General features: G+C 56.7%; 1 protein-coding gene across 4 annotated transcripts in view; it reads right to left on the bottom strand.

Annotated features, from left to right (window-relative positions):
* The window catches only part of Gnb1 (G protein subunit beta 1), a 78,126-nt gene extending 72,967 nt beyond the window's left edge, over window positions 1-5,159 (bottom strand). For 3 of the 4 annotated variants that reach the window (XM_048350086.1, XM_048350088.1, XM_048350087.1), the window contains exon 1: window positions 4,946-5,159. The gene's annotated coding sequence lies outside the window, so the exon portion shown is untranslated. The remainder of the gene's footprint in view (window positions 1-4,945) is intronic. The other variant, XM_048350085.1, reaches the window with a different exon arrangement.
* Between the last annotated feature and the right edge of the window lie 841 nt (window positions 5,160-6,000).

The following is a 6,000-nucleotide window of genomic DNA, read 5'->3' on the forward strand; positions in this document are numbered from 1 at the left end:
AACCCTTCTCCATTGTTGGTGGGAGTGCAAATTAGTACAACCACTTTGGAGAACAGTATGGAGGTTTCTCAAAAAGCTCAATATAGACCTACCCTATGACCCAGCCATACCACTCCTAGGCATCTATCCTAAACAGCAAAACCCAAGATATCAAAAAGACATTTGTACTTCCATGTTTATCGCGGCACAATTCACAATAGCCAAAATATGGTAACAACCCAGATGCCCCTCCACAGACGAATGGATCTAAAAAATATGGTACTTATACACAATGGAATACTACATAGCGATTAGGAATGGTGAAATATTGTTATTCGCAGGGAAATGGTCAGAACTCGAACAAATAATGTTGAGCGAGACAAGCCTAGAACACAGAAAACAAAGGGGCATGATCTCCCTGATATATGACTGTTAACAAAGGGAGACGGAGAGACAGTAGAGACCAAGTCTGTGAATACTGTATATGTTCTTGATACATTGTATATTGTATATATGTCTACCTGACCTAGAGAAGGGATAGAAAAACAGGACATAAGATATCACAAGAGGGCTGGGCCTCGTATACATGAGGCCCTGGGTTCGATTCCCCAGCACCACATATACAGAAAACGGCCAGAAGTGGCGCTGTGGCTCAAGGGGCAGAGTGCTAGCCTTGAGCAAAATGAAGCCTGGGACAGTGCTCAGGCCCTGAGTCCAAGGCCCAGGACTGGCCAAAAAAAAAAAAAAAAAGATATCACAAGAAATGCACACACTGCCCTACTATGTAACTGTACCCTTTTTGCACAACACCTTGTAAAAAAATTTGTGTTCAATTAATAAACAAAAAAAGATTAAAAAATGGCTGTCTCAGAATACTAATTTATGAAGCAAACCAGGAAATACTTTCTATTAAATAAGAAAAGAAATTGTAAAGCAACTGTAAACTACTAGAAAGCTTCTGTTCACTGTGTCTCCTAATGGTAGCACTTTTACACATGTGGCAGTGCCCTCCCCCCAGCCAACTCCCATGTCTATAGCTTGTCTCTATTTCTGAAACAAGAATTGTGTAACAAAACTCAGCCTAAAAACACACAGTCCCCATTTCTTTTTCACAATAAAGTGACATTGTATTTCTCTCTCTCCCTCTTTCTCTCTTCTGTGACAGTCCTGGGGCTTGAACTCAGGGCCTGGGCCCCCATTCCTTAGCTTGATCATAGCTCCCTTTCCAGATTTTTGGGGTAGTTAATTGGAAATATGAGTTTGACAGACTTTCCTGCCAGGACTGGCTTTGAATGGAAATCCTCGGATCTCAGCTTCCTGAGTACCTAGGACTATAGGTGTGAGCTACAGCACTGTGCTTTGCATTAGTGTGTGTATGTATGTATGTATGTATGTATGTATGTATACTCACACACACTCCACACAGTACAGTCCAGAGGCTTGAACTCAGAGCATGGACCATGTCCTTGAACTTTTGTGCTCAAGGCTAGTGCTCTACTCCTTTGAGCCCCATTCGCACACGTGGCTTTTTGTTGGTTAACTAGAGATAAGAACTTAACAACCCGGCTAAACTCAAAACATTTAATCAAACTTCTACTTCAAAATTTCACCAACCAGAGCTGGGAAAGTAGGTTAGTGGTAGAGTGCTTGCCATGCATACATGAAGCCCTGGGTTCCATTCCTCCAAACCACAAAAACAGAAAAGGCCAGAAATGATGCTGTGGCTCAGTGGTAGAGTGCTAGTCTTGAGCACAGAGGCTCAGGGACAGTGCCCAGGCCCTGAGTTCAAGCCCCAGAACTGGCAAAAAAAAAAAAAAAAAGATAAAATAGAAGACCTGTCCCCCCCTCTCTCCTCCCCCCCGCCCCCCCGCAGCTCACACCTGTAATTCCTAGCTAGTAAGGAAGCTGAGATTTGAGGACTGCAGTTCAAAGCCAGCCTGGGCAGAAAGTCTGTGAGAGTCTTATCTCCAATTAACCACCAGAAAACGGAAAGTGATAGAGTATAAGCCTTGGGTATAAAAACTCAGGGGCAGCACCCAAGCCCTAAGGGAGTTCAAACCCCATAATTGGAACTGAAAGGAAAAAAAAATTCAGCCAGGGTTAAGAGTCTAAAGCTTTTGCCCCGTGTCTAATGAAAAGCTAAATAGAGATTTCAAAATAACATGGCATGCCAGATGGCCAAGCCAGATAATAAAATGGAGAATATCTATTACCAATCCACTAATGCTAAAGCCAAAGTCCACATACAGTAAGAATTTAATCCAATTTAGAGCCTAACATGAGCCAAATCTCTTGAGCAGAGAAAAACAATCCAATGAAGAAACTGTAATAAATGCCAATACTAAACTTCTAAATGTTATTCATTAAAGTATTAGCTACAAAGCCAACTGATGATAGATAAGTCAGGAGACATCCCAAAGACCTTTTTCATTCCTTTCTCAAACCTATTGTTAGAACTATCACTTCTCCAATAAAACTAACATATAACAGAATTTTTTAGTAAGAAGTGTTCAAAGCTTCTTTGTGCTCCAGGCTAGTGCTCTATCACCTGGGCTACACCGTGTATGTGGTGCCGAGGAATTGAACCCAGGGTGGGCTTCATGCACGCTAGGCAAGCACTCTACCACCACTAAGCCACATTCCCAGCTCCACACTTTGGTAATTCTGAAACTAAGAAAATTAATTTTAATCTTCCCTCTCCCAAAATCAGAAATAACTGAAAATATCAAAGAAAAAAGAATTTTTCGTCAGGCATTCAGTATTTGTCTGAGATATAAATGCAACTTGTTGTAAAGACTGGAGGAATCACTAGGTATGCAACAAGGTCAATTCTGTGTAAAAGATGCATGTCCAATTTCCTGTATAAAAATACTCTAGAGGGGCTGGGGATGTGGCTTAGTGGTAGAGTGCTCGCCTAGCATGCATGAAGCCCTGGGTTTGATTCCTCCGCACCCCATAAGCAGAAAAAGCCGGAAGTGGTGCTGTAGCTCAAGTGGTAGAGTGCTAGCCTTGAGCAAAAAGAAACCAGAGATAGTGCTCAGGCCCTGAGGATAGCCCCAGGACTGGCAAAAAGAACAAAATAAAATGAAATACTCTACAAAGGATGCAAAGATAAAATGCAGACCCCACATTAGAACTCAGTAGATGAAGAGCAGGGCCGTGGGCACAAAGGCTCGAAGCGCTGTACAAGCTCAATCACAAACCTGACTTTTCCAGACTCTCATCTCCAAAGACAAATGTGCAGCACCTGCATCACAAGAAGGGCACTGCGTGCCAGCCTCTCCCCTAATGAGTCCCTGAGAGGTTAGCCCCTAACCCTCCCAGGATCTCTCCATTTCTGGATGGCTCTAACTGTCTTAGGTTTTAAACCAAGCCAGAGGCTGCCACAAGAGGCTGACAGACTTGTCTCCACACCGCTGGCACAAGCTCCGTCCCTGGCCATACCCCCAGTGTAAAGAAAGCAAAGAAGGAACTGCTGTTCACTTTCTTTTTGCAACATGTGTCTTCCGGAAGAATCCAGAAGAGACTATTTCTTGCTTTTTAAGTAATGACTTCTCCCCCCCCCAAAAAGAGTAGTTTCAAATCAGAAATAGAAACACTCATCAATACCAATGTTTGCTCTAAAGATGTTATCCAGTCTCTAGAGTGTACTGAAATTTTCAGAAAACACTACCATCTATTTGTCAAACATGAGGCATAATCTATATGTTTTCTTTTTTTCTATTAAGCAGCACTCTATACATTTTCTTAACTAATAATCAGTCTCATTAGCAACTGCTTAACTACCAGTGCCTTGAAATTAGTGCTGTCAGAAAACAACACGAGAAACACAACGAACTAGTAATATACCCCCCCCCAAAGAAAACCTGAAGGCTACCCGAGATTTCGACATTTCACCCACCACGCTCCTTAGGTGTCGATGCTACCAACTCACTCCCTTCCGGGGATAAAAACCCTGACACCGTGGTGTTCCCTCGGCCATTAAGTGTGTCGGCCACGACTACAAAGTCTCCATGAGGACGAGCTGCGCTCGCACACATCCGACGCGACTTCGGAGCGGTCTCGGGCCGAACGTTTCCGTGCCCCGCCAGAGCCGAGGCCGAGCCACAGCTGGCGACGGCGGCGGGGAGGGCCAGGAAGAGGCGACCCGGGGCCGCCCCCCCCCCCCGGGCTTTGCCGCGCCTCCGCCGCCGCGCCTCCCCCCCCCCCCCCGGCGGCCCGGCCGGCGCCCGCCCCGGCCGCGGCGCCCGGACCCCGGCCTTTGTTTCCCTCCCGGCCCGCGGGCGGCGCGGCCCCGGCTGACAAAGGCGCGCATCGCCATCTTGTCGGGCGGCCGGCCGCGGCGCCCATTCATTCCCGCACCGGGGCCGGCGACGCCCGCGGGGCCGTGGCGGCCGGGAGGGCCGCGCGGGGCGGGCGCCCACCAGGGGTCGGCTTCCCGCGGGCCGCTCCGTCCGGCTCGGAAGCCCCCGCCCGCGGCGCCCGCGGCCCCACGCCCCGCAGGAAGGCGCCTCCGAGCGGCGCGGGGCGGGAGCCCGGCCGGGGCCTTTGTTTTCGCGAGCCGCGCCCGCGCCGCGCGCGACCCGGCGGGGACCCCGCCTGCCCCGCGCCCCGCGCCCCGCGCCGCGCACTCCCGGCCCCGCGGCCCCACCTCCCCGCCGCCGCGGGAGGACGCGCCAGCTGCGCGCCCGGCCGGGGGCCCGGGGCCCGGGTCGCCGTCCCCGGATGCCGCCCGGGCCCGGCCGCCGCCCCGGCCCCGAGGCCCGCACTCGGACCCGCTCCGCGAGCGCCGCAGGCCGCACCCGGGCGGGGCCGGAGGCCGCGGTGGGGGCGGGGAGGCGGGAAGGCCGCGCGCGGGCGGCCCGGGGCGGGAGACCGGCCCGGCGCGGGGCCGCCGAGCGGGGCCCGGACCCGGGGCCTCCGACCCGCCCGGGAAGGCCCGGCCCGCCCGGGCGGCCGCGCTCACCTCGCCCTCGCCGAGCCGGACGCGCCCACGCCGCCGCCTGGTCCTCGCGCTCGCGGCCCGCGGGCAGAGCCGGCGAGGCTGGTCGGGTCCGCGCGGCGGCTGCTCCAGTCCCGGCCCGCTGCCCTCGCCGCCCGCGCCCGCCGCCGCCGCCGCCGCCGCCGCCGTCGTCGTCCGCCCCTCAGACGCCTCCAGCCATCGGGATGGGCGCGGCGGCCCCTGCCCGCAGCCTCGGGAAACCCCACGCCGCGTCACCGCGCACGGCGGGCGGGCGCGCGCGCGCACGCCGCCCCGCCCCGCCCCTCCCGCGCGCGCGCGTGCGTGCGCGTCGCGGCCCGGAGCGGCCCCGGCCGAGGGGCCCGGCGCCCGTGAGGGCCGGGGCGGCCCCGCCGGCGCGCCCGAGGCCGCCGAGGCCCCACCCCGGGCCCGGGAGCGCGCTGGGCTCCCGCGGGCGGTGGGCCTGCCGGGAGGGGCGACGGCGCTCCGCACCCCCGGGCCCGCTCGGAAGGCCGGCCCGGAAGCCGCGGAGCCTGCGCCGGGCCAGGTGGGACCGCGACCCCCGGGCGCGGGCGCGGGCGGCGGGGCGGCGGGGCGGGCCGGGCCCGGGGAGGGGAGGGAAGGCGGCGAGAGGGGCCACGTTCCCTCCGGACGGCCCGCCGGCGCCCCCGCGCCGCCCACCCGGACCCCGCACCCCGCACCCCGCCCCAGCGGGGCCCGGGCCCTGGCCCGCCGGTCCCCCCGGTCCCCCCCGCGCGCGGCGCCCCTCCCCCAGGCCTGCACCCCCCCCCGCCCGCGTCCTCCCCTCTCAGCCCACGTCCCACCTGCGCCCCCCCCCCCGGGAGGTTTGCCCCCTTGCTGTCTTCGTGCTGGGGGAGAAGGTGCACGACCTCCCCTCCGTCCCCCCCAGCTCCACTCCGGCAGCGGGGGGGGGGGGGAGCCCCATGCCTTCCTTTCCCCTCCCTTCGTCCTCCCCCTCCACGCCACTCCCTGCCAGGACCTCTGCTGTGCCCCCTGAAGTGCACCCTGAAGTCCCGGGAGCTCTGGTTCCTGTGAGCGCG

The sequence above is a fragment of the Perognathus longimembris genome, chromosome 7 (genome assembly GCF_023159225.1).
Source record: "Perognathus longimembris pacificus isolate PPM17 chromosome 7, ASM2315922v1, whole genome shotgun sequence".
In the NCBI taxonomy this organism is placed as follows: domain Eukaryota; kingdom Metazoa; phylum Chordata; class Mammalia; order Rodentia; family Heteromyidae; genus Perognathus; species Perognathus longimembris.